This window comes from Heptranchias perlo, chromosome 13 (genome assembly GCF_035084215.1).
Source record: "Heptranchias perlo isolate sHepPer1 chromosome 13, sHepPer1.hap1, whole genome shotgun sequence".
Classification (NCBI taxonomy): domain Eukaryota; kingdom Metazoa; phylum Chordata; class Chondrichthyes; order Hexanchiformes; family Hexanchidae; genus Heptranchias; species Heptranchias perlo.
The window spans coordinates 51282153-51294683 of NC_090337.1; the positions used below are offsets into that span (position 1 = coordinate 51282153).

The 12531-nt window shown below is 41.1% G+C and overlaps 1 protein-coding gene across 11 annotated transcripts in view; it reads right to left on the reverse strand.

The window, feature by feature from the left end:
• Positions 1-12531, reverse strand: part of LOC137331588 (beta-galactoside alpha-2,6-sialyltransferase 1-like) — a 156726-nt gene that overhangs the window by 51084 nt on the left and 93111 nt on the right. The window contains exon 5 of one of the 11 annotated variants that reach the window (XM_067995483.1): positions 6592-6797. The exons of the other annotated variants lie outside the window; for them this stretch is intronic. The gene's annotated coding sequence lies outside the window, so the exon portion shown is untranslated. The remainder of the gene's footprint in view (positions 1-6591; positions 6798-12531) is intronic. 11 annotated transcript variants of the gene reach the window in all.

The window sequence follows — 12531 nt, forward strand, 5'->3', positions numbered from 1 at the left end:
TTCCTTTACCTTTAACATGAATGAGGGACACACTGTGGTTTGACACATCATAGAACCACAGAAGTTTACAACACAGGAGACAACCATTGTGTTGTGCCAGCTCTTTGTTAGAGCAATCCAATACTAATCTCACTGTCCTGCCCCCCATAGACTTGTGTCTTCCTCTGCTTCAAATATCTATCCATTTTCCCTTAAAAGCAATGGTCTCTGCCTCAACCACTACGTGGGGCAAAGCATTCCAGGCTCCAATGACTGACCTGTGTGAAGAAATTAGTCCTAACTTCTCTCCTTACTCTGGGTGACCATTTTAAATTGATCACCCCTCAACACCCACTCCACAACCAGAGGAAATAGTCCTTTATTATACACTATCAAAAACTCAACTCCCAAAACCTCTATTAAATCTTCTCTTAGCTTTTGCTGCAGTTTTACATCACTTACTCTCCAGTCACATGGCACACTTTACATATTTGAGGATTGAAAAATAGTGGCTAGAGCCTCTGCTGTCTCCTCTCTGACATCTTTCAACAGTCAAGGGTGTGCGCCATCAGGGCCTGGTGATGTATCCACTTTGACTTCTGCTCATTCTTTCTGAAACAATTCCTTTTCTAAAATAAGCCCTATCAATTGTTTCATATCCTTCTCTAATACACCTATGTTCTCACTTTCACCATCATTTGTAAAAATCAATGCCATACCTTCATCCTCCACAATTAGGCTCCCTCCTTCATCCCCAAGTAGTCCAACCCTCTTAAATTTATCTTTTACTATTTGTATGCTCATAAAAGCCCTTGTTATTTCCTTTTATATTATCTACTAGTTTTTTTTCATATTCCCTTTTAGCCCTTCGAATCTCCCTTTTCACCTCCCTACTACACTTTCTATATTTCTCATGATTATCTTTAGGATAGTATGCTCTAACTTTATCCTATGCTTCCCTTTTAAGTTTCAGTTTAGTTTTAAATCTCTATCTATGGAACTCCATTCTATGATGTGCCTTCTTTTCAGCTTATAGGAATATATTCATTTTGTACTCAATGCCAAGCATATCTGAAGATTTGACTGCTGATCTGTCGTCCAGTTTGCTAACTTTTCTGCCCAGTTAATTTGGGCCAGATCCTCTTTGATCTTACAACTTTTCCTTTTCCCAGTCCAGAACGTTACCGTCGATTCTCCAGTGTCCTGTTCTGTTCTTACATTGAACCTAACTACATTGTGGTCACTATTCCCCAATTGTTCTCCTATTCTCACATCAGTTCTTTGCCCCACTTCATTTCCCACACTGAAAAAAAACCCGTCAGAACGACGATTTCTCAGCTGTGTCTGATTATTCTGACAGACAGTAAGTATTATTGCTTTTTCGATTCACTGATTTACCAAAATGGCTCCTGACAAATATGTACAGAAGTCAAGAGCAAACAACATTGAGCCAATTCTACACGAGCAGTTTATTGGACAGAAGTGTAGAGCAATTCTTTATATATACACGTGGTCATGAAATCATTTTGTTTAATTGTTAACACACATACATGAGATTATTGGGTTGTGGCACTATCTTCCTTTGGCTGCTGCAGCTAAAGTCCAATTGCATTACTTAAGCCTCTTCACAGTTATGAAAAATAAGCATCTCTTGGTCTACAGTGCAACTGACTTCAGAACAAAATAATTATTAAAATTAACCATTGGGAACTGTGGTGTAAATGAGCTAACACTTTGTAATATCCAACAAATCAGTAATGTTGCTTTAAGTATGCTCTGGCATTTTTACATAACATCTATTTGTTACTACTGGCCTCTTGCACATCCCTTATTTTCTTCACCCCACCAATGGCGGCCGTGCCTCCTGCTGCCTAGACGCTAAGCTCTGGAAATCACTCTCACACTCACTCTCACTCTCCTGTGAAGCGCCTTGAGATTTTTACTAAGTTAAAAGGGGCTATGTAAATGCAAGCTGTTGTTGGTGTACATAATGAGAGAAAATAGGATAAAACAGGTTGTAAAGTCAATGGAGGAAAGCAGAGTAAAAGTTCCACCTCCTCAACTTGCAATCACTGTACTTTCTTCATTGCCTCTGTAAAACAACAAATCTCACAATACTATTCTTTCGCCTCTGGGACTTCAGTCGGAAACTAGCAGGGTTCCGCCGCACTCTGGTGAAGCTACTGCAGGGGAGAGAGCAGCTCCGAGGAAATTCCAGGCCATAATACCAGTTTTAATGTTACCAATTACACCACTGCTAGCCACTGGGAAATCAGCGCTTCCTACGCCAACTACATCCTGTCTGGTGACCTAATGTTGTAGTATTCCAAAAAATAAATTACATAATTCTTAAATGAAGAGTGTACAACTGGCCAGTCTGGAATTTGGTGGAGATAATTGGTTATTTGGTACCTAAGCTCCTTACCTCATTGTTCTTTTTTGCATACGCCAGCCACTGATTTTGGTAATTAAATTATTTTTTACTGACATAACCTTTAATGTATTCAGAGTTTGAGATCACAGATAGTTCATTAGGGGAAGGCACTGATCAGCAGTGAAGCTCTCCCTTAATGGGAAAGGAGAGTTGAAGGCCAAGTCAAAGTCAGGCTATCTTCCAGAAGCTGGTTTGGGAGCAAGAGTGTTAAAGCCCTGCGAGAACGCCTTCTTCCATCCTTCCTCCTCAATGGGAATTCATGTGGAATGGGAGAATATAAAAGAGGGTAGTCAAAATAAATTCTAAAAATAGGGGAAACGGTAGGCATGCACAAAAACAATTTGCTTGGCTACGTTAGGTATTGTAATACTGCTGCTTAAATGGATTGTCTACATGGCAACATTCAAGTGCTGTACTGAATATGAAACCCAGACGGTTCAAATTATATCTTTCATTAAATATATATGTCAACATTGGGAGATTGTAGAATAGGAAAGAACAACTAATTCAAATATGTGCACACAACAGTCTTCCTGTCTGCTAACTGTGACATATCTAAATCAATTTAATCTATTATCTAGAGAATATATTAACGCATAAGGCAAAAGTAATCATGAAATACAGAGAGCGTACTTCAAGGCAGTGGCATATTTCAGGATCCAAATGACACTGATACACTATACAAGCTTCACTTGAGTTTTGCTTCTGCACTTAATATCATACAGAGCCTTTCAAGATCTCACTCCAGTGGCTTTCTACTAACTATCCACCACGTGTGGACTGTATTAGAGACTGCAGTCTGTACAAAAAGCTAGTATAGAAATTAATAGCTTTGAGGTGAGTTAAATGATAAGACCCATGATTATTTCAGCTGGATCAAATGTCTGAGCAGATGGTGCTGGATTTGGTTTGTTTTTTTCTCTCTAGGTTGAAATTAACAGTGGTAGAAAACGATCAAGTACTTTAATCACTTAAATATCTGTCTGGTACAGTGTAGTGTGGTAAAATATTACAAAACCATTTTAATTCTAAATAAGCCTATTACTTCTTCAACTAGCCTTCAAACAAAGACCAATGGACCAAGATTTGGTCAACTCTGATTCATTATAACACAGTCCTACTAATATCAGGGAAACAGGTAAACAGACCAACAAAATAGACTGAAGTGGTAAAACAAAAAGAGTACATGCAGAGATATTTCTCCACAGAAAGCAAGGGAAAACTCCATGGAAAGTAAGTAGGTGAATAGTTGGGGCAAATAGCATAGATACATTTAAGGGGAAGCTAGATAAGCACATGAGGGAGAAAGGAATAGAAGGTTATGCCGATAGGTCTTTGTTTTATTTTCCCCTTCCTTTTACATCGAGTTAACATCGAAACTACAGCACAAAAACAGGCTGTTCGCCCCAACTGCGTTAGATGAAGGAGGGAGGAGCCTTGTTTGGAGTAGAAATGCCAGCAAATAGTCTGTTTCTGTGCTGTAGTTTCAATGTAACTCGATGTAAAAGGAAGGGGGGAAATAAAAGGAGAAAATAAAACAAAGACCATGAGACATTTCAGGGTCACTTTTTTCTCCACCCTTAATTTTCTCCCCTTCTCTCCAAGGTGCTGGCTGACTCTTGACAAAATGTGATCCCACAGGTGCCCACAGTTCCTCACTCAAGTGGACATTTTTCATGTGTGAGCCTAAACAATGAGTATTAGCAGACATGGAAGGCATCAAGCTAGCCCTAATACTCTCCTTACCTGACACCCAAAAACACACACTTCCAGGAGGAGGGTCACTGGATAGCAAACGGTTGTGGGATTCTTCAACCTAGCCCATGGGTGTTTTGGCTAATTGTAGAACCCCCAACATGACCTCGGCCATTCTTATTGACTATGTAAATAAGGCCTCAGAGCACGATCACCTGTCTGCCACCTGGACCGCATTTGGTCCATACCCCAAAAGGAACAGAGGTTTGGAAAAAAATAGGCAGCTTATCCTCAAATTAAAAAAATAGATTAATAATGTTGTTGGAGGAAACAAGATTAATAGCCACTAAACCTTCAGCTTGTCTCATGAACTGATATGTAAACACAACTTTAAATATATAACATTCTCCGTACCTTACAGGCAATTATTTTGCATATTTTAAGTTCTCCTCAGTTCTTAGTCACAGCATAGCTAACCTTTGTGCATGTCTTTTTGAGTGATTACCATATTTAATGCTTTTCTGGAAAAATACTCTGGCAATAGATGCCATAATTTGAAGTGACTGTGTACCCAGGGATGAATTGGCAATGAAAGTTACTAAGTTTGGCAGACTCCAGCCTTTTATTGGGCTTTCTGTGCAATTTTATTCAAGCTTCAGGGATCACGTGGAATCCTTTTATTAGGTGATAATGGAAAGAAATTGAGTCACCAGAAATTGCAGTTAACATGTAATTAGGGTTTGAAGTCTTAAAGAAAATGTAGGATGTGAGATTTGGATGTAATCTCAAAAGTTTTTTCTATTAATATTCTTATGTCTGTCCATTCAGAAAAGCTCAGTTTGGCTTCATTAGCAAACGAACATCATATGGGATATACAATGGAACTATTTGGTATGTCCCCTCCCCCATTGTGTAACTAACATTCTCAGATGCACTACAACCTCTGATTATTATCTTTCCTTTCCAAGTACAGAAACCATTGCAAAGCTCTCAACAACAAAAACTTGCATTTATATATCACCTCTAATGTCAAAAAACATCCCAAAATGTTTCATAGAGACTTGAGCAAAACATATACCAAGCCAAAGAGATTAGGAGGCGGGACCAAAAGCTTGATCAAACTAGTGGGTCTTGAAGAGGGTCTTCAAGGAAGAGACAAAGGTGGAGAGATGGAAGGGTTGAAGACAAGGCTATCAATAGTGGGGTGAAGTAAAAGGGGAAATGCTCAGCAGACTGGAGTTAAAGAAATGGAGAATTCTGAGGTGGGGAGATTGCAGGACTGGAGGAGGTTACACAGAAAGGGAAGGGCAACACCATGGAGGGTTTTAAGCACAAGAATGAGAATTTTAAATCTGAGATGTTGAGGGACCGGTAGTGGAGCGAGAATGGGTGTGATGGGAGATTAGGACGCAGTGGGGTCTATTTTGACTTTTAGGCAACCGACCCTTTCTGTGGGGCCTCAAACAGGCAACCTAGTGCAGCTCGCCGGATTGATGCCTCAAATTAAGGTCGGTGCGGCTACCAGCAGAGTAAGTTTTGGGGTGGGGGCAAAAGAGGGAGGTGTGGTTGCAGACAACGGGGGTCCAGGGATGGCAGCAACCTAGATTATTATTGTGGGCCTCAGGAGGAGCACTCCTGCTTCTCTGGGACCCAAAAATGTTTGACCCTTACATTTGACGGGCCTCTTCGGTTCCATCGCCCATGGAACTGGTCCGACAAGTTCTGACCTAAACTGCCAATCCGGGTCCTATTTACGTTATAGGATCCCGACTGCAATGTGAGAAGAGGCTATTGCCGGAAACAGGCGGGCGCTTTGAACACCGGACAGTAGGCCTCTTTTAAAATGGAGCCGGCTGCATAGTCAGTGTTAATGGGGTGGTAAGGCTACGAATATCATTTTGAGGATGTTACTGCCCCATTAGCACCAAGCAAAGGCAGACAAAATCAACCCCAGTGTGTGTACACAATGCTTACTGTGTAACACGCTTTCAAAGACAGCCTTATAGAAAAATTAGTGTCAAATCTGTACACTGACTGATGAGATATAACCGAAGTAACTGTGATTCATAGTTTAAAACTAATTATGGTTTGTCAAAGTTTAACAATATTACAATCCATGATGGATTAATGAGTTCCCAAATTGATCTGAATTCTTGGTCAAAGTGCTGCATTCCCGTTCACCTCTAGTTTTACTACCACTTTATAAATACAAATCCATCATCTCTTTAAAGCAACTACCTCAAATATTCAGAATACAGAGTCTGAACTGTGATATTTCACAGGTATTTCATCAATAGGAATGTGTCATTTTTAAGCAAAAATGGTATTTTTCTCCTTACCAACGAACAATGCATGCTTAAAAATTGATGCATTTCAAATTAAGTTTAAAATGAATGCTGTTTACATGCATTCATGTTTGATTAAATATAAATACTTGAAACAATGAAATCAAAATGCTTTGAAAAGTTCACACACAAACTTACCAGAAATCATAAATCAAACATAGTTCTGGTGAAAAGTCCAAACAAAATGCGAATTCATTTTTCTCTTTCAGCTGCTGGCTGAATTGTGCATTTTTGGTTTTGTTTTGTTCCATAAAATACATTCTCGATAGTAGATGGTGCGCTAGTTTGGGTTTACCATTGCCTTTCACCAATGATCAGCCAAATTGCCAGGCTTGCTGCTACTCCTGAAGTAAGCAATTATATGAAATTGCAAGCAGTTTTATTGTAAGTTCCATGGTTTGATTTCTTGATTGAATCTTTTTTATGGACAGGATTTCCCCTTATTTCTCATGCCTGTGCATACTTTCTTTCCCTTTGAGTGAGCATCACATCCTACCCTCATGTAGAGAATGGGTGTGAGGTGGTTGTCCCAACAGTTCTGCTTGAGACAGTTGTTACACTTCACTCCACCTCTGAACTTAGTTCTACACTTATTTTTTTTTAAGACAAATTTATATAAACTGAGTCCATCTCATACAAGCAAAAATGGACTTATCCAAATTTGAAAAACCAGTTGATCAACTTTTGATTTAGAAAAGTGCTTCGGAAAAACAAATCTCTCCTAATCTCATTCTACTTACCCCTTCTCTCTATTTCAAAAACATTTCCAGCTTGAATTTTAACTTTTTTTTCCAATATCCTTTATTTCTTAAAACAAAATAAACCTTAAAACATATTATTTATTTCATTTCTTCTCATCTACTCCCATCCTCCAACTGGTAGGAGCAATTTTTGAAGTCCAGTCAGTTTTTTGTTTCAATTAAAACTTCAAAAACTGCAGTTTAACAAAGTCAACATCTGATGTGAGAAACAAAAATGCCTGCAAAACAAAACATCTCTCTTCAAAACACTTAGAGCCGTTTCTCTACCACATCATTTTAGTTGCTAAACTTTCCTACCAAGATTATTTTTAGTACCCTGCACCTAATAAGACCTAGGTTGAGCGAAAGGCTTTGCTGCTTGAGGTGAGGTTTTCACAGACATTTAGGCACCCTGTATATGGCCTTCCTATGATTTCCTCTCAAATGTTTACCATGCAGAAAGAGCACGATAAACACTTAATGCAAGCTTTAAAAAAAACATGATAAGCCTTTTCTATACTGCAGACTATGTCTGAGTCTCTGATCAGCTGCTGTGAGCTGCAGGTAGCTTCTTCCACCCCCACCACCACTCCGCTCAGCTTTGAGGAGTAAGTTAATCAGCCCACAGATGATAAACAATAAAGCAGCAAGTTCTTTAGCTCATCCTGATCAAAATGCACCATTTCCAGCCTCTTAAGCTATTCCCTGCACTAACCTGGTGCTGGCCACTTTTGAGTAATTCGCCCGTGATTAATCACAGAATGGTTACAGCAAGGAAGGCGGCCATTCAGCCCATCGAGTCCGTGCCGGCTCTCTGCAAGAGCAATCCAGCTAGTCCCACTCCCCCGGCCTATCTCCGTAGCCCTGCAAACTTTTTTCCCCTTCAAGCACTTTTCCAATTCCCTTTTGAAAGCCACGATTGAATCTGCCTCCGCCACCCCCAGATCGCAACCATTCACTGTATAAAATTTTTTTCTCTCATGTCACTTTTGGTTCTTTTGCTAATCATAGGATGATAGGAACATAGGAACAGGAGTAGGCTATTCAGCCCCTCGTGCCTGCTCCACCATTTGATAAGATCATGGCTGATCTGTGAATCACCTTAAATCTATGTCCTCTGGTTCTTGACCCTTCCGCCATTGGGAATAATGCCTCTCTATCTACTCTGTCTAGACCCTTCATGATTTTAAATACCTCGATCAAATCTCCTCTCAACCTTCTCTGCTCTAAGAGAACAACCCCAGCTTCTCCAGTCTATCCACGTAACTGAAGTCCCTCATCCCCGGAATCATTCTAGTAAATCTCTTCTGCACCCTCTCTAAAGCCTTCACATCCTTCCTAGAGTGCGGTGCCCAGAATTGGACTCAATACTCCAGTTGTGGCCGAACCAGTGTTTTATAAAGGTTCTTCATAATCGCCTTGCTTTTGTACTCTATGCCTCTATTTATAAAGCCTAGGATCCCTTAAGCTTTCTTAACCGCTTTCTCAACCTGCCCTGCCACCTTCAATGTTTTGTGCACATATACCTCCAGGTCTCTCTTTTCCTGCACCCCTTTTAGAACTGTACCCTTTAGTTTATAGTGCCTCTTCTCGTTCTTTCTACCGAAATGGATCACTTCACACTTTTCTGCATTGGATTTCATCTGCCACGTGTCCACCCGTGCCACCAGCCTGTCTATGTTGTCTTGAAGTCGATCACTATCCTCCTCACTGTTCACTACACTTCCAAGTTTTGTGTCATCTGCAAATTTTGAAATTGTGCCCTGTACACCCAAGTCATTAATATACATCAAAAAAAGCAATGGTCCTACTACCGACCCCAGGAGGACACCACTGTACACCTCCCTCCAGTCTGAAAAACAATCGTTCACCACTACTCTCTGTTTTCTGTCACTTACCCATTTTGTATCCATGCTGCCACTGCCCCCTTTATTCCAAGGCCTTCAACTTTGATGCAGCACTTTATCAAACGCCTTTTGGAAGTCCATATACACCACATCAACCGCATTGCCCTCATCTAGCCGCACAGTTACCTCATCGAAAAACTCAAAGTTGATTAAACACGATTTGCCTTTAACAAATCCATGCTGACTTTCCTTTATTAATCCACACTTTTCCCAGTGACTTGAATTTTGTCCCGGATTATCGTTTCTAAAAATTTCCCCACCACCGAGGTTAAACTGACTAGCCTGTAGTTGCCAGGTTTATGTTTACACCCTTTTTTGAACAAGGGTGTAACATTTGCAATTCTCCAGTCCTCTGGCACCACCCCCGTATCTAAGGATGTTTGGAAGATTATGGCCAATACCTCTGCAATTTCCACCCTTACTTCCCTCAGCAACCTAGGATGCATCTCATTCGGATAGAGTGACTTATTTACTTTAAGTCTAGCTAGCCTTTCTAGTACCTCTATCAATTTTTAGCCCATCCAGTATCTCGACTACCTCTTCACTTACTGTGATTTTGGCAGCATCTTCTTCCTTGGTAAAGATAGATGCAAAGTACTCATTTAGTACCTCAGCCATCCCCTCTGCCTCCATGCGTAGATATCCTTTTTGGTCACCAATCGGTCCCACCCCTCCTCTTACTACCCGTTTCCTATTTATATGCCTATAGAAGACTTTTGGTTTCCCTTTTATGTTGGCCGCCAGTCTATTCTCATAATCTCTCTTTGCCCCTCTTATTTCCTTTTTCGCCTCCCCTCTGAACTTTCTATATTCAGCCCGGTCTCATGTGTGTTATCAACCTGACATCTGTCATACGCCCCTTTTTTCCTCTGTGTGTGCTTCATCTTATTCTCTACCACTTTTGTCATCCAGGGAGCTCTGGTTTTAGTTGCCCTACCTTTCCCCCTCGTGGGAAGGTATCTAGACTGTACCCCAACCATCTCCTCTTTAAAGGCCGCCCATTGTTCATTTACAGTTTTCCCTACCAATCTTTGATTCCAATTTACCCGGGCCAGATCCGTTCTCATCTCATTGAAATTGGCCCTCCTCCAATTGAGTATTTTTATTTTAGAGTGCTTGCCCTTTTCCATAGCTATTCTAAACCTTATGATACCATGATCGCCAGTCCCTAAATGTTACCCACTGACACTTGCTCCACTTGGCTCACATCATTTCCCAGAACCAGATCCAGCTATGTCTCCTTCTTCACTGGGCCGGAAACGTACTGGTCAAGAAAGTTCTCCTGAACACACTTCAGAAATTCCTCCCCCTCTCTGCCCTTTACATTATTACTATCCCAGTCTATATTAGGATAGTTGAAGTCCCCCATTATCACTACTCTATGGTTCTTGCACATCTCTGTAATTTCCCTGCAAATTTGCTCATCTATATCCTTCCCACTAGTTGGTGGCCTATAAACTACCCCCAGTAGTGTGATGGCACCTCTATTGTTTCTTAACTCTAAGCAAACAGATTCTGTCCTTGACCTCTCCAGGACATCCTCTCTCTCTAGCACTGTAATAGTCTCCTTAGATCAATACTGCCAACCCACACCCCCCCCACCCCTTTCTTTCCTGAATACTTTGTATCCAGGAATATTTAGTACCCAATCCTGCCCTTTTTTGAGCCAGGTCTCTTATCACCACTGATCATATTCCCATGTGGCTAATTGCGCCTGCAGCTCACCAACCTTATTTGCCATGATTCCATGCGTTTACACACATGCACTGTAAACCTCTCTTAAGTATCCTTTCTTAGTCTGATCCCATCTAATACCATACTATTTCTTACTCTAGTGCGATCTGTCTCTCCCAATTCTTTGTGCACCTTGTTTCTCCTTTCTAATGCTACATCCTGATGCCCAACCCCCTGCCAAATTAGTTTAAACCCTCCCCCATAGAACTAGAAAACCTCTCCGCAAGGACACTGGTCCCAGCTCTGTTGAGGTGCAACCCGTCCGGCCTGTACAGATCCCACTTCCCCCAGAATCTAAAACCCTCCCTCCTGCACCATCTCTCCAGCCATGCATTCATCGATGCTACTCTCCTATTTCTATGGTCACTAGTGCATGGCACCGGGAGTAATCCAGAGATTACTACCTTTGAGGTCCTGCTTATTAATCTCTTTCCTAACTGCCTAAACTCTTCCTGCAGGATCTCATCCCTCTTTCTACCTATGTCGTTGGTACCGATATGGACCACGACTTCCTGGCTGTTCACCACCCCACTTCAGAATGTTCTGCAGTGTCTCAGTGACATCCTTGACCCTGGCACCAGGGAGGCAGCATACCATCCTGAAATTGCATCTGCGGCCGCAGAAATGCCTCACTGTTCCCCTAACTATTGAATCCCCTATCACAATTGCTCTCCTGATACTACTCCTCCTTCCCCCCCCCCCCCCCCCCCCGTATAGCTGAGGCACCCATGGTGCTGTGGATTTGGCCCTGGCAGCACTCCTCAGGAGGAACCCTCTCCCTCACCAGTATTCAGAACTGAACACTGGTTAGACAGCAAGATGCACTCAGGGGACTCCTGCAATTATTGATGACACCAATGAGAAAAGTCAGTGTCTGTCTGACTGTCTCTGTCGCTCTCCCTCCCCGCCCCACCAATTCTGCACACACATACAATGCTGCATCACAAAAAAAAATCTTTTGCCTCAACTACCCTCACACTTAATGAAAATGGAAGATCAATTCACTTACAGCATCTGGCAAACATCCAGAGAAATCGATGACATTTTTTTAAAAAAGTGTCCATGTAATTTGTATTCTTTTTAATTCTAGAGTCATTATAATGGACGATTAATCTCACTTAGTGAATGCCAGTCAATCAAAAAATATATATTTTACTAACATATTAGTATTTCTCTTTAAGATCCAATCTGCAATTTTCTTAGAATCACTATCAACACTCATCACACTGAAGCACTAATGTTACACTTCAGCTTGCTGAACATTATTTGTCCTGGGAGTTCTTGTTTCTATCATTGAGTGCTTGAAAAACATGTTCCACTTACAGCATGAAAATTCCTCACTGATGAAGGGGAAGAAAAACAATTGCCACAATAAAGTCAAAAGTCAACTTCCTCCATGAAAACAACTGAACAACCATCTCTCTGCATCTACCAACAAAATCATACACATTTTATTTTGTGAATTTTTTTTTTTGTTTCCTGTCTGGGTTTGCATGGCATAGTATAATCTGAATCTCTACTGCATTGTATTCACAGAGACTTCTTTTTTTTATTCTTTGGCAATTTCCTCTGCCACTTTACAGCAAAGCTGAATCTTATCCTCTCCTGATCTCACCACACCATGAGAACATCAAAGCCAAACCAGATCCTGTCCTTCTCCAATGTCCATACACATGCAATTCCAATAGTGATTGCTG